This window comes from Odocoileus virginianus, unplaced genomic scaffold (assembly GCF_023699985.2).
Source record: "Odocoileus virginianus isolate 20LAN1187 ecotype Illinois unplaced genomic scaffold, Ovbor_1.2 Unplaced_Contig_16, whole genome shotgun sequence".
In the NCBI taxonomy this organism is placed as follows: domain Eukaryota; kingdom Metazoa; phylum Chordata; class Mammalia; order Artiodactyla; family Cervidae; genus Odocoileus; species Odocoileus virginianus.
Window position 1 is genome coordinate 1,018,240 of NW_027224333.1, and position 23,498 is coordinate 1,041,737.

Below are 23,498 nucleotides of genomic sequence, written 5' to 3' on the forward strand. Positions count from 1 at the left end.
CAGTCCATGGGGTCACACAGAGTCAGACACAACTGAAGCAACTTAGCACACATGCACAGTGTTATAAAATCATCTGTCTTATGGATGGGGAAATTGAGGCAGAGAGCAGTTAAATTAAGGATCTTCCTTGAGGTCACAAAGTGATGATCAGTGGAGTAACATTTGAACTACACAGTCTCATTTCTCTCTCTGCTAGTGTGTATTTAAAGCCTATGGGTTCAGTATTCTTTTTTTTTTCACATTTATTTTTATTAGTTGGAGGCTAATTACTTTACAACATTGCAGTGGTTTTTGTCATACATTGAAATGAATTAGCCATGGATTTACAGGTATTCCCCATCCCGGTCCCCCCTCCCACCCCCCTCTCCACCTGATCCCTCTGGGTCTTCCCAGTGCACCAGGCCCGAGCACTTGTCTCATGCACCCAACCTGGGCTGGTGATCTGTTTCACCCTAGATAATATACATGTTTCGATGCTGCTAGTTACTAAGTCATGTCTGACTCTTTGCAACCCCATGAACTGCAGCATGCCAGGCTTCTCCCTGTCTTTCACTATTTCCCGGAGTTTGCTCAAATTCATGTCCATTGAGTTGGTGATGCTATCCAACCATCTCATCCTTTGTCGCCCCCTTCTCCTCTTGCCCTCGATCTTTCCCAGCATCAGGGTCTTTTCCAATGAGTCAGTTCTTTGCATCAAGTGGCCGAAGTACTGGAGCTTCAGCCTCAGCATCAGTCTTTCCAATGAATATTAGGCACATTTTGGGATCAATATTCCTATTTTTCAAAATAATCTGTAGCTTGCTTTAATGAAAGAGGATTTTGAAGCCCATTTGTTGAAAGGGTAATGCACTGCAATTGTATAATTGGCTTCAAAGTGAGAATTCTAAAGAATAGGAGATTTACCCAATAGTTTGCTAGCCAGTCACTGAGAGATTTACATTCAATGTGACATCTGTTCAGGCTTATACTCTGCTTACATACGTGTTGGCAAAACACTCTCTGTGAACCTTCCAAATGCTCTAACCCCACGTTGACTTCTCCCAGCACTCCTGACAAGAAGGGGACCGAGTTAGAATGATCATCCCAGAGTACCTGACCCTGCGTTCAATGCTTAGAGTAGGTCACGATTAGTTTTAATAGTAAATAATACATAATTGCTGACAGGTGCCTTTGGGCTTTGGGATATAGCACTGAAAATAATGTTTCAGTGATATATTGCCTACAGGAAGATGTCATCATGCAAAGTTAATAGCACTGCTTAACGGTGAGAACTCAGTATCATATCGAAAGGGAAATTTTGTTCAGATTTTTTTCATCCACCTTTAGGGAATCAAACATCTCCTGGTGTGTCTTATATTTTTGAGACTAATGAAAAAAGAAGCTAAAAATCCACAGTTGCAACCTAAATAAATACAGTTATCAGTATGCCAATAAGATCTGCAAAGCCTGAATTCTCATTGAAAAATTATTGTGTTTGATGAATTTCCATTTAGAGTTCAGAGATCCTCAGGTTACACTAATTCAGAGATCCTCAGGTCAGAGGGATTCCCTAGAGGCTCAGGTGGTAACCTGCAATGTGGGAGACCTGGGTTCGATCCTTGGCTCAGGAAGATTCCCTGGAGAAGGAAGTGGCAACCCACTCCAGTATTCTTGCCTAGAAAATCCCATGGATGGAGGAGCCTGGAAGGCTACAGTCCACGGGGTTGCAAAGAGTCAGACACGACTGGGCGACTTCTTCCCTGTCGTTCTGCACCTCAAAGATAAGTTAACACTTTATTTTCACTAATTCAAGGTGATCCACAAATGTAATTTCCATATATTCATGTAACTTCAAGTATATAGAGGCTTAAAAAAGGAACAAAATTGTGCCATTTGCAGAGACATAGATGGACCTAGAGACTGTCATACGGAGTGAAGTAAGAGAAAAACAAATATCATATAATGTTGTTTATTTGTGGAATCTAGAAAAATGGTACAGATGAACCTATTTGCAAAGCAGAAATAGAGACAGATGTAGAGAACAAACATATGGACACCAAGAGAGAAGGGAGATTGGGATTGATATATATATACATGTATTCAATATAAAATAGATAACTAAAGAGAACCTACTATATAGCACAGGGAACACTACTCGATGATCTTTGGGGACCTGAATGGGAACGAAATAACCAAAAAAAGAGGGAATACATGTGTACATATAGCTGATTTACTTGGCTGTACAGTAGAAACTAATACAACATTTTAAAGCAACTATATTCCAATAAAAATTTAAATGTATATATACATATACTTGAAGCTACTGTAAACATGAGGTTCTTTATTGAATTTTATTTGATAATACCCATCTTCTTTCCACGGAACAGCAAGAGCGAACATTCGAAAACTTCTTATAAGTGAAAGAAAATCATCGTCTTTGTTAATTATGTGAACTTTTCCTCATTAGTCTTGCACTGTATGGACCCAAGAAAAGTGTGGGAAATAGACACATAATTGGGACATAATGGGCATTTAAGCCTTATATTTTCATAACAAAACTGTCCTAAATTAAAATCAAAATGTTATGCAAATGAGGTTTGTTTAGCTAAGTGTGGGCAGAAGGGCTGTAAAGATATCAGAATGTATTAGAAGAACATGAATAATTTATTTTATGATGTAAAGCCTAATAAAGATTTAATGATCACCCATATGCCTTTAAAATTATGGGAGAAAGAGCGATACAGTGGGCACACAGAACTCTTCCAACTCTGTGTAAAATTCAGTTTATAACCGTTCCTCTGTGAGTTACTTTTTGGAAAGGATGGGCCACAGACTGATGTAATAAATAGTTGCAAAGAAGTTTCTATCCCCAGATACCCATCCAGTGAATTCTAGACCTAAGCTGTTTTTCTGTAAAGCCATGAAATACACTCTTTTGCCTCAGAATTGGACTCACCATTTTCTGATTTATAAATTTAATGATTTCAATATCGTAGAATAATTCCTGGGAAGAAAAACGATGTTAGGGGTTTCATTTTGTTTCATTGTTGGCCTGTTGCTTTTAATTCCATCTGAATGCATGCTGCGGAGTAGCTGAGTGAAATCCATAGCATCTTGGTTATTCTTCATGGATGAGTTCCAGTTCTTTTGGTGATAGAACTAAAAGCTCACAAGATGCTGTGTATCAGCAATGAAACAATTAGTCTTTGAGAAGCTTTGGGGAAATGACTCAAGCGGCGAATTAATCATTGTGATTCTGGTTTCCCTTCACAAATGCTAGATCTCTGTAAGGAGTTCCCCACCCATCCTCATTCGTGGTGTTCTTATTAAAGGTGTAAAATTTCATAAACTTTGGGGAAAACATTATGAGTTCTCTGTCTGTGTAATACAACTGGTATTTTTTTCCAGACATGTATTTCCATAATTAAACATCCTAAAATACAAATCCCATTATTATTTGTTATGTCTAGTCAGTAATTAGACCTCAGCTGGTAGGGCAATTTCAGAACAGAGTTTGCCAATTTACATACTAATCCAGCAGAGTCTGGTGGGACATGACTAGCATAGATTCAGTCAACATCTTAATTAGCCCTAATCCCAGCATGCACTCCGAGGTGCCTTACCCCACCCCCACCCTTGTGAGTCTTGTTTGGCTCACTTGTTTCCTTCAACAAATTCCCACCCTTCAAAGATTTTTTTTTCCAGTCCTCTTTTTCACAGATGAAATGGTTGTATCTCAAACTGGTATGAAGGGCAAAGGATTTTGCTTCAAGGCTGAGAAATGTGAGAAATTTGGTCAGACAAGCGATGAATACACAATTGTATTCTAGAATGTGAGAATAGCAACCCTTCATCATCCCACCCCCAACTCCAGGTAGCAAGGCATCCCACACACAGGAGGGTCTTACCTCTTTTCTAAGACACCCGAGGATATTCATTATTCCCATCCATAATCAGGAGCCCATTTCATTATTTGCCATTTCTCATGTCGTGGAATTCCTTATACTTAACTGAGATTCTCCCATGCTGCCTGTTTAAGCCTCTTGCCTCTGTCCGTCCATCCATAGTGGAGATGGAGGGCAGGTGGCCACCGCCTGTGTAAAGTTCCTCCTGTAGCTGAGGACCAGAAGTCAGTTATCTCCTTAACCTTCTCTTCTCCAGGATGAATTTTTTCAGCTCCCTGACTCTTTGCTCTCAGGTCCCTTTTCTTCACCTCTTTGATCTTCTTTGTGGCTTTCCTCTGAACTCTTGCCAAGTTCACCACACCCCTCTTTAACGGTGGCACTCAGAACTAGACAGAGTACCTTTGAAATAGTTTGAATGGCTGCATTTTCTCAGGATGAGTAACTAATACTTCAGTGTATCTCCATATTCGCCTTACTTTGATAATCAGTGCTTGCCATTAGTTAGCTGTCTAGCTTTGTTGATTCCTCTCTTGTTAAACATTTTTTTTGTTTTGTTTTCCTTCTTTGTGTGTTATCTATAACCTAGAGGGGATTTCTTCTCTGTGCTTTGTAATATTTTATTGCAGTTTATCAAAAGCACTTTGAGTTTGAATTTCAGTTTGCAAAGCTATAAATCACTGGTAACTCCTGTGGTGGTTTGAACTCATTGGCAAACTCAAGTTGGGCATTGTGCATGCATGCTTAGCCATGTCCAACTCTTTGCAATCCCATGGACTATAGCCCGCCAGGCTCCTTTGTCCATGGGATTCTCCAGGCAAGAATATTGGAGTGGGTTGCCATTTTCTCCTCCAGGGGAATCTTCTCAACCCAGGGATCAAAATCTGTTGGCAGGTAGATTCTTTATGACTGAGCTATGGGGGAAGCCAAGTTGGGCATTACCAATGAATAATTGTACCACCCAAGGGCAATGAAGACCTCAGCGGGAACCAGGATAGTCCCAGGAGAAGAGTGCTTGCTAATACCTTCGGCCCAAGGATGCCTCCTTGATTTTTTGCTCTCTGCTCTCTGTCCCTCCTTTCTGACCTTTGTCCCAGGATGTACTCTTTCCCTATTTCACACTCCCTTTTCTTGCTCTTTCTTTTTAGTCATCCCTTCTTCCTCTTCTCTTCCATTTTCACTCAGAACTTTCCAGTTCTCCCTGCTGGAGATGATTCCCCAGCCAGAATGTTGGTTTAATTGCCTATCATGTTGTGAGTGTCACGTGGGAGGTGGGGAACAGCAATGGAATGAGAGAAACATCCCACACAAGTTTCTCTTCCAGCTTTGTACTGGCTTTGCTGAAATCGAGCCACAAGGCTCACAGATAGAAACAAGTCAAAAGCATCAACTGATGGATCTTATAAGAATCAAGCTAGGGACTTCCCTGGTGGTCCAGTGGCTAAGACTCTGTACTCCCAGTGCAGGGGCCCGGGTTCGATCCCTGGTCAGGGAACTAGATCCCACATGCTCCGACTAAGACCTGGTGAAGCCAAATAAAAATAATAAATAAATGTTTTTTTTTTTTTTAAAAAAAGAGAATGAATCTAAAGGAGAAAAAAATGGCCCACTTCAGACCCATCTGCCCAGCAGTGCCAGCCAGGGGACATCTGCATCTTCTGGGGCACACACCTTTGTGGCCACACAGAAAGAGCCAGTCAGAGCATTGCCAGGTTTGTGCACAAAAGAAACAGTCTCCTTCACCTCCAGACTCTTACTTGATTTGTCAGGGGCCAAGCATGTGTTTTAAATTCCAGAAGGTGTCCCAGCTTGCCTTAAAAACCAAGGTCTGTATTGATCCCTGTCTAGAAACTTAAGAATCCTTGAGATTATAAAAGGTTTATTCATGAATCTTTGGAGACTTTTTTCATCGTTGTGTGTCTCTGTGCAGGAAGCAGGTGTGAGGGCTTTTGCATGGATGTCTTTATAGCCAAAAATATCTCTTGCTACTGAAAACTACAAAACCATAAAAACCATTCAGATATCTCCTAATCCTTCAGGATGTGAAGGAGCACATGCCTCCACATGGGGAGTTTCTATTTGACTGGTTGGTTGATCTAGTTTGTTTTTATTTTTATAGAGCTGATTGAATTGTGTGTGTGTGTGTGTGTGTGTGTGTGTTGTAGTCTCAAATTTTAATTGTCCCTGCCAAAATGTAATTCACACTCTAGAGGTAGAATTGATAAACACATCCTTCATTTCCTTGCTTCCCATTCTAATACCTAATCACTTTGCTGAAATCACAGTGAGGCAAAGACACTCTGGCACCTTTCACCGGTCCAGACTCAGTAGTGTGTGAAACAAGAAACACTGGAGTTTACTAATTGTAGTAAAGACAGGAGCCCTCAGAGTGGTTGGATCAGCTCACGTTAAAGAAAGGAATTATTGGCGGTGTGCAAAATGACGCAGCCATTTTGGAAATATTCTGGCAGTTCCTCAAAAAGTTAAACATAAAGTTAACATATGACACAACATTTCACTTCAAGATATAGACCCAATAGGAATGAAAACATATGTCCACACAAAAACTTGAACATGAAGGGAGGGAGACTCAGGAGGGAGGTGATAAATGTATAATTATGGCTGATTTGCATTGTTGTATGGCAGAAACCAACATAACGTTATAAAAGAATTTTCCTTCAATTAAAAAAAAAAACCTTGTACATAAATGCTTATAACAGCATCATTCACAATAGGCAAAGGATGGAAAGAACCAAATGTCCATCAACCAATGAAGGTATAAATACTTTATGTAGCATATCCATACTTTTCTGGGCTCCAAAATCACCACAGATGGTGATTGCAGCAATGAAATTAAAAGACACTTACTCCTTGGAAGGAAAGTTATGACCAACCTAGACAGCATATTAAAAAGCAGAGACATTACTTTGCCAACAAAGGTCTGTCTAGTCAAGTCTATGGTTTTTCCAGTGGTCATGTATGGATGTGAGAGTTGGACTATAAAGAAAGCTGAGTGCTGAAGAATTGATGCTTTTGAACTGTGGTGTTGGAAAAGACTCTTGAGAGTCCCTTGGACTGCAAGGAGATCCAACCAGTCCATCCTAAAGGAGATCAGTCCTGGGTGTTCACTGGAAGGACTGATGCTGAAGTTGAAACTCCAATACTTTGGCCACCTGATGCGAAGAGCTGACTCATTCAAAAAGACCCTGATGCTGGGAAAGATTGAGGGCAGGAGGAGAAGGGGACGACAGAGGATGAGATGGTTGGATGGCATCACCGACTCAATGGACATGAGTTTGGGTAAACTCCAGGAGTTGGTGATGGACAAGGAGGCCTGGCATGCTGCAGTTCATGGGGTCGCAAAGAGTTGGACATGACTAAGCGACTGAACTGAACTGAACTGAACTGAGCATATCCATGGAATGGAATATTACTCAACAATAAAAAGGAATGGAGTACTGATACATGCTATCCTATGCTAAGTTACACAGGATCACATATTGTATGTTTCTTTTTTTGAAATGTCAAGATTAGGTAAATCTCCATGTAAACAAGAGGTAGGCTAGTGGTTGTCAGGGGCTGGGAGTGGAGGGTGGGAGGAGTAGGGAGTGATGGCTAATGGCTACAAGGTTTCTTTCAAGGGGAGTGAGTCTGTTCTGTAATTAAGTTGTTCTGATAGTTCTACATCTCTGTGGATATTCAAAATAAAACCTTGGCAGGTGCACATTAAATGAACTATATGGTAGTTGAATTATATGTCAGTGAAGCTGTTAGGAAAAGAAAAGGAATCCAGTGTTCCCAGGTGAAGCACAAAATGCTTTTACTTGTTATAATTTATTGATAAAAAGAGATACCTAACTCCTGTTATTTTTTAAATTAATTAATTTATTTTAATTGGAGGCTAATTACTTTACAATATTGTAGTGGTTTTTGCCATACATTGACATGAATCAGCCTATTAAATATTTTCTCCAAGTGGCACTATTGGAGATGTCAAACAAGACAATCTAACCATGGCTGTAGCTTTAGAGACTGTGCCTCAGAGTGAAGTACCTTGAGCAAGGATGTGGATTCTGGGTTTTTTTAAATTTATTTTTATTAAAGTATAGTTTATTTGCAATGTGGTGTTCAATTTTAGCAAAGTAATTCAGTTTTATATATATGTCCTTCTTCATATTGGGCTTCCTTGGTGTTTCAGCTGGTAAAGAATCCGCCTGTGATACAGGAGGCCTGGATTCAATCCCTGGGTTGGGAAGATCTCCTGGAGAAGGGAAAGGCTACCCACTCCAGTATTCTGGCCTGGAGAATTCCATGGACTGTATAGTCCATGGGGTTGCAAAGAGTCAGACATGACTGAGCAACTTTCACTTTCACATTTTTCATTTTCTTTCCCTTTATGTTTTGTCATAGAATATTGAATATAGTTCCCTGTGCTATACAGTAGGACCTTGTTGTTTATCATTCTATATATAAAAGCTTACATCTGCTAACCCCAAACTCCCACTCCATCCCTCCCCTCCTCTCTCCCCTTGGCAACCACAAGTCTGTTCTCTATGTCTGTGAGTCTGTTTCTGCTTCATAGATAGTTTCATTTGTGTCATTTTAGATTCCACATATAAAGTGACATCATATGATATTTGTCTTTCTCTGTCTGACTTACTTTCACTTAGTATGATAATCCCTAGGTCCATCCATGTTGGCATTCTTTCATTCTTCTTCATGGCTGAGTAGTATGGAATCTGGGTTTTAATTTCTAATCTCACTTTAGCATGCCTAGTAAGAGTAAGCCAGAGGCTGGATATCCTTTGAAGTTAGCTGCCCACTTTCTCCATAAGAATAATGGTAACAACCTCTTGTAACTTCACGGAATTATATTAGGATAAAATGAGGTGTGGTGCCGCCATGGTCCCTTAAAGAATGCCGTGCATGTGTGCTTAGTCGTTCAGTTGTGTCTGACTCTTTCTGACCCCATGGCTGTAGCCCACCAGACTCCTCTGTCCATGGAATTTTCCAGGCCAGAATACTGAAGTGGGTTGCCATTTCCTTCTCTAGGGGATCTCCCTGACTGTGGATCGAACCTGTGTCTCCTGCATTAGCAGGTAGAGTCTTTACCACTGAGCCATGAGGGAAGCCCTAAAGAATGCCATGGAAATGCAAAAAATTATTATATAACCAGCAGTATGCATTATGTACATATCAAATATATTTATACTTAACGTATTAATATTTAGGTTGAATTAGGCAATTCCTATGATCTTCTTGATCCTGACATTGCAAGATTACACACTTTCCCAAACCTACACATACACACACACACCCAGTTACACCCAAGCAAAATATGAACAGATATTTACGTTATGTATAATCTTGGTGTGTGCTGTTTCCTATTCCTTTTATTAATCTCTGAACTTCCCTCATGAAGTGGAGGAATGCAAAACTAGGATTTTAACTACCAAGTTTTTCAAAAGAGAACAAAAAATCTAAACAAAGTGAGAGATTCAGTGACACAACTAGGTTTATGGGAATTGTAAATACTATTTTAATAACTATTGGAAGGGCATCTGAAGCAGTAAAAGTAAATAGATCTCTCATTTATATTGTTTACAGAATTCTTTTCTGAGTGAATTGAAAATGTGGAATAAATAGAATTTTTCTTGAGAAAGTTAACTTATTGTCCAAAACCCCTTGACTCCAGACACCTACACAAGTGCTGGAAATAATGTGTCAGATGGCTCTGTAGCTGTAATTATCTAAAGTCTACTGAGACAGCACGTTTTTTTACAAGTCAGAAAAATATATTTTTATTCAGCATCAGAAATAGATTTTTTGCTCTAGTTTTTTTTCTGTTTTGTTTTTTGAAATAGTTTAAAACACAAGAGGTTGTAAAACTAGTACAGCGAATTCATGTGCACCCTTCATGCAGTTTCCCCCACTGATAACATTCTTCATAAGCATAAGTAGCGTTAAACCCTGAAAATAGACATTGGACAGAATACCATCAAAAATCAATTTTCATAGTGGTAAAATTTCCCTGAGAAATTGGACTACAAATTATCACAGCTTGTCTCAAGTGTCACAGTTGAAACTGTTTTCATTGGATCAAGCTTTTATTATTAGAGTGTGATTTGATTCTTCATGTAAAAAAATGTTGCCCTCAGTGTTTTTTTTAATTACGTGTTTTGAAACCCTGATAATGGTGCATTTTAGCTTATATTTATATCAAAAATACTAATAAGCTCCTTTTCAAAACATATGACTATTTTTAAACTCCATCTTGCTTTCAAAAAACACTTAGATCATTAAATTAGATCTTCATTGTTTCCTCAGAGGTGGCAGGCATTATTAAAATGTATTCTGCATATTTTGTTTCTGTAATTATGTCTAATCAGTGTGAATTGATGCTGTAGTAAAATACTTAATTAAAAACACATATTCGAGAGATACAGGGGGAACAAAAGAGAAACTCTCCTACTTTGCTTCCAAGTGACAGAAATTGATAGAAAGTTGAAATATTAGACAAGATCAGCAGCCTGGAAAGTAAAATGTGTTAATAGGTAGAGAATGCAAAATCTCTATAGAAAGATCCTGGCCTTAAAATAAAAGCAAGGGCTTCATGATTGTGAATTCTTTTGCCCTTGCAGAATCAATTCTCAAAGATATGGAGATCTCATAAATGTCTCCAAAGACCAGTTCGCAGCACCCAGGGAGTGGGGCTTTTTGAAAGAAATGCCTTCCCAGGCTGTGAAAATGTGTGTGTCAAGGGGGAGAGACCCCTGCACTGGGGCTGCCAGGGGGCCCTTTCCTTTGTATCCTGATCATTTACATGACTTAAACACAACAATGTGCTCCATAGTCAATAAAACAGGACGCTTTGCCATAGCAACAGTTTCAGAATGTGACACAGCTTCGGTGCTGTCCCCAAGACAGAGAAAAGTACCCTAAAGAAACACTCCTTATGAATATGTTCAGAGATTTCTTTATTCCACCAGTACTTGTTTCAGATGCCACTGGGTGTAGGTTTTCTTTACGCCGCCCATCTTTCCTCAGCTCTGGGAGAACGAGCTTTGTGTGTCGAAGTTGTGGACACGACTGAGGGGTCAGAGGGCGGGAGTACTTACTTTGCTATGATGGAGATGGAATTCTTGAGTATCTTCGCAGAAAACTCTTGATGCTATCGAAGAAACCACAGAAAAGTCAGGAATGTAATACACATCCCTAAGTCATTGTTGGTTTCTTTGAAGGTCTGTAATAAATGGCCCTTTCAGCCTTTGCACGTTTCTCTTCTTTCTATCACATATCAACATGTGCATATGATACTATACACTTTAGAAAATCATAAGGGAGAACTTCCCTGGGGGTCCAGTGGTTAAGAGTCCATACTTCCAATCCACGGGGTGGGGGTTCAATCCCTGGTCGAGGAACTAAGATCCCACATACCATGTGGCACAGCCAAAAATTTTTTTTTTTAATTTAAAAATAAACTTTGAAAAATCATAGGGAAATAAACTCCATACTCAATGCTGTTGTCTAAAACACATAGCACATGTGCTATATCAAAGCTGTAGTTAGGCTTCAAGTGTTTTCCCTTTCTTTCAAGCTCATTTCCTGCCATGATAAAATTTTCCTGTTAAGAATGTCCCTTCTCTTTTTTAAAAAGCCTTAGTACTTCCTCCAAGTTTGAGTCTAATGGAATTGTTTTTATAAAAACTTCACTAAAGAAGGCAAATCAGAGATGAAGAACATAATTTTAATGATCTTTTTTTTTCAGTATGCAACATACATGGGTTTTTAGCCGACAGACAGCTTGGTTGTTTGTAAATAGGAAATTCTTTACCTGGAGATATTTATGCTTCTTCTGAAAGATACCCGTGCCATGGCATCGGGGTCTTGTCCACATCTCTATTCCCTTTCATTGATTTCTGGGAAGTAGCCAGCCCTTAACACTGGAGCTACTTAGAATGAAAAATGAGGCCCTGAATCTGTGCACCTGACTCCATAGTGATCTATAAATTAGTTATGAGCTGGTAATAAAAAATCCTAAATGTCTCTGCTTCTTGGGGAGCTGCAGACCCCAGGGGTCACCAGAGATTGAAAGATCAAACTGGACTCACCAGTGAAAATACAATTAATTATTTACACACATCAGCATTTGACAGTGGTATAATTTAAATCAAGAGATCCTTTGTTTGCTACATTGCATCACTGACTGGTGCTCTGAAGACTGTAAGTTTAGGTGCCTTGTTGTTCAGGCCAAAGGGAGATGAATACACAAACAGCAAGTGATAACAGTGAGCTATGAGGGTCAGACTTTATGCACGTATTGATGTCAAACAGAGTCATGTGGCTATCGCAGTGATACTTTCAGGAGTATTGGAAATGCAAAGATTTTGTGTGGGTGCAGAGTGGAAGGGATGAGGGGTGGAAAAGCAATTATACTTTTCTTATCTCAGGCCAGTGAAGGCAAATTAATTTAACCAGAGTTGGGGAGAAGTCTCCATGGAGAGGGCCTTCCAAGGAAAATCCCACTGGAGACCCTTCAGGGACACAGAGGGGAGTGATCCCAGTTCACATCTCTTGGTTACTCTGCCATTCTTGAGAATGATTTCTCGAACACAGCAGGGCTGGCGACTTTAATAGCAGAAACTTCTAGCTCAATAACATAGGCATTTTATGCGTTTAACTGTGCACTTGAGAATAAAGCATGTCTTCAGTCAGGATGCCTCTAATATTTAGCCTCCTCTGGAGGCTGAGCAGGTTTGAGTCCTTTTGTGAACCTGGGGAAGAGGAATAATCATCTTCATTTTGTAGGTTGTCTGATTTCCCAGTCTTTTTACAGTCAAAGGGCTAAAGTTTGAATGCTATGAATTTGGTGGGCTGCTGCTAAACAATGGGGAAATTTCATTAAGCTGAGCCGAGGCTAATTTTGAAGCGGTTCTAATACGTTCTCTATGAAGTAGAGAGATTTGATTCCCTATCCTCCCTTTCATGCTCAAAGGATCTCAGAATTCTTGACAAAGCAGTGACAATAATACTGGCTGTGGGCAAAGGGAACCTGTTCAGATGCTCAGCATTGTCTCCTAAATGGCTGAAATTACTCTTTTTCTTAGCATCATTCTGAACTATCAAGAATTTTTCTGCTCTTTTAGAAGAATAGGTCAGAGATTTATATATAGGTCTTTCCTGAGTCAGTCCAGACACCTTGGTTGCTCACTGTCCCAAAAGATGAAGAGTTAACATGTTCAATATTTAATTCCTGTGTACCAGTAAAGACTCATCATTTTCTGGACCACACAGAATCCTTGAACAAGTTTTGGATATAATCTCTGCTTTTGTACTAATTCCAAAAAAAAAGTCAATGAAGTCTGAAGGCATTTGGCAAAAGAACTAACCAATTTAACTCTATGCTCAGAAAGTCAATGTTGCATAAATATTTGAACATAGTTATTGGAACACTCCTGGTTATCTGTTTTAAGTTGTACTTAGCTCTTAGACAAAGAAACATATTAGAGGATCATTCTCCCATAAAAATCTGCGAAGTAATGCTTGAATAGCTCCACATGAAAAGAAATTAAATTCCACCAGTTTATTGCCCTGTGGATATTGGGCAGAGTGACTGATGCCCATGTTATAGATGAAGTGGGTTATGACCCAACATTTCCCTTATATTCAGTCTTGTTTCAATTACTTGCTTATCAGGTAAATCTCCCAGACTCTTGGACATAGGGTAGATGGGACCTGTGGAAGATTTTATCCTGTTTACCATCCAAGTAGCTCATTCTGTTCATCATCACATTGTTAGCTTCTTTTCCCCCTAAATCGTTGCCATCATCTGCATAGATCCAACTCCTGTCCTTCAAGACATCCAGTAGGTAGTTTACTGTCTTTGTTTGGGTTCTCCTGGATGTAGATCTTGAAACAAAATTTCAAGTGCAAGTAATTTATTTGGAGGAGAGAGACAGAGGAGGAAAGGAAACCAATAATGTGTTACCAAGTCAGTTACCACTCTGAACACCTAGAGCTTAATCATACTGGGGAACTCTAGGTTGTTTTTCAGTGTCTCAGTCCTATCTGACTCTTTGTGACCCCATGGACTGCAGCACACCAGGCCTCCCTGTCCTTTGCTATCTCCCCAAGTTTACTCAAACTCATGTCCATTGAGTCAGTGATGCCATCCAACCATCTCATCCTCTGTCATCCCCTTCTCCTCCTGCCTTCAATCTTTCCCAGCATCAGGGTCTTTTCTAATGAGTCAGCTCTTTGCATCAGGTGGCCAAAATATTGGAGCTTCAGTTTCAGCATCAGTCCTTCCAATGAATATTCAGGACTGATTTCCTTTAGGATGGACTGGTTGGATCTCCTTGCAGTCCAAGGGACTCTCAAGAGTCTTCTCTAACACCACAGTTCAAAAGCATCAATTCTTCAGTGCTCAGCCTTCTTTATGGTCCAACTCTCACATCCATACATGACTACTGGAAAAACCATAGCTTTGACTAGACGGACCTTTGTTGGCAAAGTAATGTCTCTGCTTTTAACATGCTATCTAGGTTGGTCATAGCTTTTCTTCCAAGGAGCAAGCATCTTTTAACTTCATGGTTGCAGTCACCATCTGTGGTGATTTTGAAGCCCAAGAAAATAAAGTCTGTCACTGTTTCCATTGTTTACCCCATCTATTTGCCATGAAGTAATGGAACTGGATGCCATGATCTTTGTTTTTTGAATGTTGAGTTTTAATACGGCTTTTGCATTCTCTTCCTCACTGTTATCAAGAGTCTCTTTAGTTCCTCTGTGCTTTCTGCCATAAGGGTGGTGGTGGTTTAATCACTAAGTCATGTCTGATTCTTGCGACCCCATAAGTGTAGTGTCATCTGCATATCTGAAGTTATTGATATTTTTTCCAAGCAATCTTGATTCCAGCTTGAGCTTCATCCAGCCCGGCATTTTGCATGATGTACTCTGCATTTAAGTTAAATAAGCAGGGTGACAATATAGTATCAAACACACTCCTCAGAGGTATCTCATCCAGGTGAAGAGAGAGTTGAGCTATTTATATACCAACTCTGGTCACTGACTCAGTAAGAACTGCACAGGGCCAGAGGTGGTGGTGGTGGTGGTTGTTCAGTTTCCCAGTTATGTCCAACTCTCCAAGACTCCATGAACTGCAGTTGCCAGGCTTCCCTGTCCTTCACCATATCCTGGAGTTTGCTCAAACTCATGCCCATTGAGTCAGTGATGCCATCCAACCATCTCATCCTCTGTTGTCCTCTTCTCCTCCTGCCCTCGGTCTTTCCCAGCATCAGAATCTTTTCTAATTTGTCAACTGTTTGCAGCAGGTGGCCAAAATACTGGAGCTTCAGCGTCGGTCCTGGGAGACTCTAATTCTCCAGTTCCTTGGGTCTTGCCAGAGCAAGCAAAACCTCCAGAGACAACTGTAGGAAGGAGATGTAGGGGCTGGCAGTTGTCAGGCTACCAGGCACAGAATGGGAAATGGGAAGGTATAGGGGAATATGAGTTGAGCATTAACCTATCTGGTTCATACTGTTGGGAACCAACTTCACTGTCTCCCTACCCCAAAGGCAGCATTCACACTCCACAGGCCCCCGCAACAGCCTGGCCAATATCCTTCCACAAGGAAGACAGGTCATTTCCTTATAATTTATTTTTAAAAATCACCATCTCCTTCTGCTGTTTACAATTTGTCATCTGGATATTCAAGCTCATGGATATTTGCCTAACTTCCCAGGCCCAGCTGTGTCTCAGAAAGAGGATAAACCGGAAGAATAAGAGCATGGGAATCTGGGCCTAATGGAACAGAACATCCAGGGAGGAAGCTGACTGTCAGTTTTTGGCAGGTGGATAGCTCTCCTCTTTGCAGGAGGAAGTCTGTGCAGACAAGTGAAGAGTGGCAGCAGTAGGTCCAGTGGTCAGTATTAGATGGAGAGTCACATCATCAAGCAGTTGGCACAAAGAAGAGCCAACAGGAAGTGGCAGGTACAGACCCTTGGCAAAGGCCATGGGAGGGGGTCCAACCTGCAGAGGGCAGAGATGGTTTTTTTTGGCAGCTTTTGAGGACACAACATAGGTGGGTAATAGCAACATAGGGGTTGGGAGGAGAAGTTGGGATTTAAGGGCAGAGTTTGAGTTATAGAATAAGTTAAATGAATGGACAGAGCACCAATTCACTGACAGGGGCACCGGAAGCCCTTTCATTTTAGCAAGATTTCTTTTGATGGTATATGGCAAAAAAAAAAAAAGTTCATTTTAGGGGGAAAAAAGGAAAGTTTGTTTGTGTTGGATGTGTGTGTATGTGAGGAGTGTATCAGTTATCCAGTGCTGTGTAACAAGCTAACTGTAAACTTACTGACTTATGACAGCAATTATTAGTTCATGATTCTGTGGGCCAGCTGGGTGATTCTTCTGCTGATCTCATCTGGGGTCACTTATGTGTCTGCAGTCAGCTGGGAGGTCATCTGGAAACTGGTTGGTCTAGGAAGCATCAGCTAAAATGTTTCTGCATGGTCTATATGATCTATACTGCCCATGTCTCTCATCTTTCAGATGGTTAGCCTGCACCATTTCATACATTAATGGAAAATTCCCAGCAGCACAGGGGGGCAATTCCCAAAGCACAAACACTTTATAAGCCTCTATTTGCTTCATGTTCACTAGTGTCCTGTTGACCTACAAGAGGTGTATAACCACGTCTAGAGTCAAGGAGTAGATAGGTTCTATTGTTGTTGTGTCTTGTTGTCTATTTGCTAAGTCATGTCTGACTCTTTCTGACCCCATGAACTATAGCCCACCAGAGTCCTCTGTCCATGGGATTTCCCAGGCAAGAATACTGAAGTGGGTTGCCATTTCCTTTTTCAGGGGATCTTCCCAACCCAGGGATCAAACCCAGGTCTCCTGCATTGGCAGAAGGGTTCTTTACCACTGAGCTACCAGGGAATCCCTAGATTCTATTGTGCTGGCATAAAAGTTCATTTGGGTTTTTTGTACTATCTTGTGGAAAACCCCAAATAAACGTTTTGGGCAACCTAATACTTTTGGATGGAATTAGTAGCCAAATTTTGCAATATACTAGAGAAGGGTAGCTGGAGACCCACAGAATTATGAATAAAACAATGAAAGAAAACAGCATCTGCTAATTATTTTTTCTATTCATTCTCCACCCACTTCAGTCTCTTGGGCCAGCTGTCTTGACATGACAGGAGTTCTCTGGTCACTTGTAGCTCCTGGGCTCACATCCTCACTACATCATAACCTGAGAGAAAAGTATTCTTTTTTTTTTAGGCCCAGTTAAAAAAATTCTGAGAATAAAGATGATTGTCCTGGCCTGAATGTTGGCGGATGAATATGAGTAGCTCTTTCCACAGATGGAAGCCATACAGAGCTTTCTGCCTCATGGCCAATAGTGCAAGGTAGTCCAGGTTATAAAGTAATTGAGTACTTATTGTATATCAGGTGTATATTTTTAAAAAGAGGTTTGGCAAATATTGTTTCAATCTTCCCAAACATTTATGATGAAAGTGTTATTGTTCCCATTTTGTTGAGGAGGAAATTCAGGCCCAAATTGTTAAGTAACATGGAACAGATTTTGATCCAAGCCAACTGGACTCTAAAGTCAAGACTTTCCACTACATGCTGGTGTCACCCCACAAATGTACATTACTTAAGTTGAGGGAAGATGAGATCACAGTAGTGATGGCCTTTCAGAGGATTGTAGGCATTGTGTGAACTTTGACTTTTACTTGGTGTGAGAATGGGAGCCCTAGAAGAGTTCCAAGCAGAGGAGTTAAAAAGAATGACAGCTTTCAATAGGCTGGGGGCAGGGGGGCAGGGAGGTGCAGGGCAAGCTCAGGGTAGAAGTAGGCACACTTTAGGGGCTACAGCAGGAATGCAATCTAAAAATGGTGGTGGCTTGGACCAGAGCAGTGGGATGTAGTAAGAGATCATCAGATTTTGGGTTAGTTTTGAAGGTGAGACTGACAGAATTTCCCAATGAATTTTATGTCAGATTTGAGAGAAAGAAACATACCATGGATAACTACAAATATTTTGGTCTGAGCATCTGGTTGTGTTTATGGCTGGCTCTAAAAGTCTCACTTGCTTTTAGAGATGGTCATATATTTAAAGGGCCAGAGATGGAACAGACAAGATCTAAAACTTTCTGATTAAGGTAGTCACGGGTTTCACATCCAACAACATGAAGTGAATAGAATATCTATCCTTCCATCAGTAAACTAAGTGCAAAAAGGAAGAGATGTAGTTTGGCAGCATGGGTAACAGCAGTTTAGAGAGTAAATTCAACACGTTAACAGCACCTAATATAATGTCAATTGCAGTAGTAAATTTACAATATTTATTGTCCTAGTGCCCCTTGCTAGTCATGTGGGGCCATGTGCCTATGTCAGGCCAAGGGGTGGGATTGATGTACACTACTTCTAGGCCTGTCCTCTAAAGCCTCCTTTGAGATCTTTGACATGCTCTCTGTTCCCTGGCCTGCCTGTCAGGTGCAAGAGACCCAGGGAAAAACCCCGAGGCCCTGGAAGATGGTGGGTGGAAGGGGCCTGGGTGTATGAGAGGAAACGGAACAGGAACATGTTGGACTGTGATATGAACATGAAATAAACCTGAAACAGGACAGGAACTCCATGTTGGACTGTAATATGAACATGAAATAAATCTGAAATGAGACAGGAACTCCATGTTGCTCTGTGGTATGAATATGAAATTAACTCTTATTGTGTCCAACCATGAAGAGTTAGGGATCTTTTGTTGTCACAGGGGGATTTACTTACCCTGACAATATGCCTTCTAACTTACAGAGCTTCCCAACTGTGGAAGTAATTGCAAGGAAGGAGATGATTTTCCTGTCCCTGGGTTTGTTCAGGTATACTCATTTAGATGTGAAACTTTTGAGGCAAATATCAAGCTGGAGATAAGTGACTTGACTAAGTAACTAGTACAGTGCTTTTGAAAATTTTCTACTCAAGTAGCCCTATCAATAGTTAAAGTATGACCTTTTACTCCCAAGTGTTTGGGGGGTTAGTTTCCAGTGACCTTTCTTCGATGTCTTTTGTTTCCATAATCTTATCTTAAACATGAATGCAGTTTCTGTATTCTCAGTTTCTTTTATTGTATCCTTATTTTAATGTACCTGTTTATTTTATATTTTTAAAAGTTATGAGACGCATGTCATTACTGAAGAGGACTGTTTCTTTTCAATCTTCCAGTGAAGTGGACCCATTAGAAGTAAATGTTCAAAAATTACTATATGCAAAATCAAGCTATATGGAAATAAGTAAATTCATATTTAAGTCGTTTCAAGTGAAATATAAAACTAGATAAGCAGATTAGAATGAGAATGTACATTACTTTTCATCAAGTCAAAAATTTTAATTAATTTCCTATGTTAATAGTATTCCACATCTCATGGTTCACATTAAAAAATTATAATGCCAACTAGGGTTCTTTTGAAAATGCTGGAGATTTCTTTATCTTCTAGGTAACATATAGAAATTATTTTCATGGCTTTTTCTTTTTTTACTTCAGTCAGTTCAGTTCAGTCGCTCAGTCGTGTCCGACTCTTTGCGATCCCATGAATTGCAGCACGCCAGGCCTCCCTGTCCATCACCAACTCCCGGAGCTTACTCAAACTCATGCCCATCGAGTCGGTGATGCCATCCAGCCATCTCATCCTCTGTCATCCCCTTCTCCTCCTGCCCCCAATCCCTCCCAGCATCAGGATCTTTTCCAATGAGTCAACTCTTCGCATGAGGTGGCCAAAGTATTGGAGTTTCAGCTTCAACATCAGTCCTTCCAATGAACACCCAGGACTTATCTCCTTCAGGATGGACTGGTTGGATCACCTTGCAGTCCAAGGGGCTCTCAAGAGTCTTTTCCAACACCACAGTTCAAAAGCATCAATTTTTCAGTGCTCAGCTTTATTAGATGGATGCAAATTATAACTCTTATTGTGCCTGCTTACAACAAGAAGTTGCTGTAAACATGATACAACTCATAAAAGGGAAACTATGCTGCCATTAGCAGGCACACACATTTACTTGCTCATGTCTGGTGGTAAATGTGATTCAACTACAAGGAGAGGTGGATTTCTCCTTCAGCATTTTCCCACAATACCACATCTTCCTTTAAACCAGCCCTGCCAGATGGAGTAGAAATGCAGAATGTGTGTTAAAAGCTATAGGAGAAGATAAGATGTCTAGGCTGTGTTTGAGAAAAGGAAAAAAAATGTATGTGCCTAAGGACTTCATTTTCTTTACAGACATTCTTTCTAGTCAATGTTTAGGTATAAATAATACCTGCTTATATGTACCTACTTAGAGGAGTAGCTGCTTGGCTTCTCTGGGAAGAATTTATCCATGATTTTGCAAACTTTATCTGATATTTTTCCATATTTATTTTGATATAGATTTTGAGCAAGCTTTCTTCATTATTAAATTACCTTTCATTTTTAAATGAGAAGAAAAAACATGAGTGAAAGGAGATCATTGTAAATCTTGGTAGATATTTTAATAAAATAAAACTACTCAATGTCCATCTAGTGGCCAGTATGAAAACTTGGTCTCATGCTTTGAAATTTGACAGTAATGTGACACTAGGAGAGCGACCAGGAGGATCACGTGAGATATTAATGAGAGCCAGACTACAAGCTGATTGCATCACTTTTTCCCACAACCCAGAATTGAGTCACATGATCAAAACCTATTCACATGGGAAGCTGGGGGAAAATGGTCTTCCCGTGTGTCCAAGAAGAAACTCAGAAGTATTACAGGATTTGGTAGTCGTATAACAATCTCTGCCATACCAGCTTTCTCATGTAGAATTCAACAGTCAATAAATAGTGAATTCTTACTATTCCTTTACCATCTCAGTGATGTAGATATACTTTGGATTCTATTTTACAGATGAGGAAATTGAAGATCAGATTTGTTAAGGGGCTTTTTTTTCTCTGAATCTCTCATCTTATCCCTTTACTGGTCTGAAATGAATTCTCTTTCTTACAGTATTAAATTTGGCTTGAGTTTAGTAAACATTTCAAAGTACCATAATTCAGCTTTTCAGATTGTATGTTTTTAGTTGGGCACTTTCAATGGCTTGAACAACACAGATTTTCTTTTTTCTTTTAATCTCACACACGCAAATTCAACCACAGTTCCAGGACTGATTAATTTCTTGGCATGATGATATCAAGAATCCTCATGTGGGGGCCCTGACGGTCTAATGGTTAAGACTCCCCACTTTCACTGCAGGGGACACAGGTTCCATCCCTGGTTGGGGAACTAAGATCCCACATATGTATGTAAGTGTAAGTAAGTGTTGATCGCTCAGTCATGTCCGACTCTTTGTGACCCTTTGGACTGCAGCCCACCAGGCTCCTCTCTGTCCATGGGATTCTCCAGGCAAGAATACTGGAGTAGGTTGCCATTCCCTTCTCCAGGGGATCTTCCTGACACAGGGATCAAACCCAGGTCTCCTGCATTGCAGGTGGATTCTTTACCCCCTGAACCACCAGGGAAACTCAGGGAAACTGATGTGTCCCAGTTTTCCATTCTGCCATCCTCAGTGAGTGAGTTTATATCAGCAAGCGGTGGGAAGATGGTTGCCCTAGCTCAGGCATCACCTCCTCAGTCCCTGTATCCAAAGGCAGGAAATGGAGTTATTCTTCACACATCTCCCCCTTTTGTGGCTTCAACATTCCCTTTTCATCCCTTGGAGTTAAGGAGAGCACAACTCCCTGGATATATTGCTGCTCTAGACCTGGCCAAACTTCGGGGAGGTTGCTTTTAGCAAAGATAAAGGGCCAGTGGCTACAGGGTAGTCAACCAACAGTGTCTTCCAGATATAATCTCATCTCTAAAAAGTACTAGAAATGAGAGCTAAAATGAGAAATGCTAGGGCATGGGTTTGAATCAAAGGACTTTGGAAATCATGTAATTCAACCCTCATTTTATGTATGGATAGATAACCTAAGTCTCAAACAGGTTAATTTGTTTTTCCAGCTTATACAGCTAGATAATGCTACAGGTAGGACTAAAAGGGAATTTTTGGATGGCCAGGTTACTATATGTATGTAAATATCATTGCTTAATAGTAAATAGACTATTGATCGCAATATTATGATACATTGCACTTGCTCACTTGATTTTAGATTTTCACCCAATGAGGTATGAACTTGTCAAGGGAAAAGAGCCTCTTACTGAGCTTTGAATCTGCAATGGGTAACACAACATCCTATATTCAAAAATAGTAGGAGGGCAGGGATAGCTTGGGAGTAACATATATACACTATATAAAATAGATAAACAACAAAGACCTACTGTACAGCACAGGGAACTATAATAAATATCCTATATAACCTATATAAGAAAAGAATCTGAAAAAGAATATAGGTATAGATAGACATCTATTTGTTGCTGTTGTTCAGTTGCTAAGTTGTGTCTGATTCTCTGCGACCCCATGGACTGCAGCACACCAGGCTTCCCTGTCCTTCACTATCTCCCGGAGTTTGCTCAAACTCATGTCCATTGAGTCAGTGATACTATCTAACCATCTCATCCTCTGCCCCTCTTCTCCTTTTGCCTTCAATCTTTCCCAGCATCAGGGTCTTTTCCAATGAGTTGGCTCTTCGCATCAGGTGGCCAAAGTGTTGGAGCTTCAGCTTCAGCATCAGTCCTTCCAATGAATATTCAGGGCTGATTTCCTTTAGAATTGACTGGTTTGATCTCCTTGCAGTCCAAGGGACTCTCAAGAGTCTTTCCAGCACCACAATTCGAAAGCATCAGTTCTTCAGTGCTATCTATATCTATCTATATCGATAAATAGATCAGAATTACTTTGCTATACATGTGAAACTAACACAGTATTGTAAATCAAGTATACTTCAATTAAAAAAGAATAGTATACTTCATATTTGTACCCTACTTAATGATTGGTTATATTTAATTCTTTCCTTAACCTTTAGAGGCAGAAGAAACTGAAGCAGAGGTTTACCAGGAGTTACAAAGTCACTGAGGCATTGTAAGGCATAGCTACAAAAACATATGCTCAAATATACAATAGAGGGAAAACCTCAGAGAAATCTTTTTTTCTGCTGCTCACAAGTACATGTATGAAATCTGAAATGCTCATGGCAGTGTAATCTCATATTTTTCTGCCAGAGGTCCAAGGTAAAAATAAAATCATAACTAGAATAGTTAGAACCTGTGGCTGGAGATTGTTGGGGAATTTCGTTCAATCCTTTTTCATAAAGATGAGAGAAACACAGTGATGTGTGCAGGATGAGAAGACAGGTAAAATTTTGACAACTGAAGGGACTCCCTAAAATAAGGAATGAGGAATGAAGCTGAGTCATTTGTGATCATTTTGCTTCTCTTACCTGCACATGAGACCATCCCGATGCTCAGTGGTTTCACACAGGACCACACTTGAATGGCACAGACTGTATTTTCCATAGTTACCTACACAGAGGGACAGGGTTGCTCTGATGAGGCTCACTATGTGCTTTGGACATGTGGAATCAGATGTAGCCTTAAGCCCCCAACTACCCTCCAAATTAGAAACTGTTTCTTTTTGGTAACATGGGTAGTAAATACC

General features: G+C 40.2%; 1 protein-coding gene and 1 non-coding gene across 2 annotated transcripts in view; both read left to right on the forward strand.

Moving 5' to 3' along the window:
* The window catches only part of MID1 (midline 1), a 395,950-nt gene that overhangs the window by 154,349 nt on the left and 218,103 nt on the right, over positions 1-23,498 (forward strand). The gene's annotated exons all lie outside the window — the stretch shown is intronic.
* Positions 5,305-5,376, forward strand: TRNAG-CCC (transfer RNA glycine (anticodon CCC)). Its single transcript has one exon. It is a non-coding gene; the product is annotated as a tRNA-Gly (tRNA).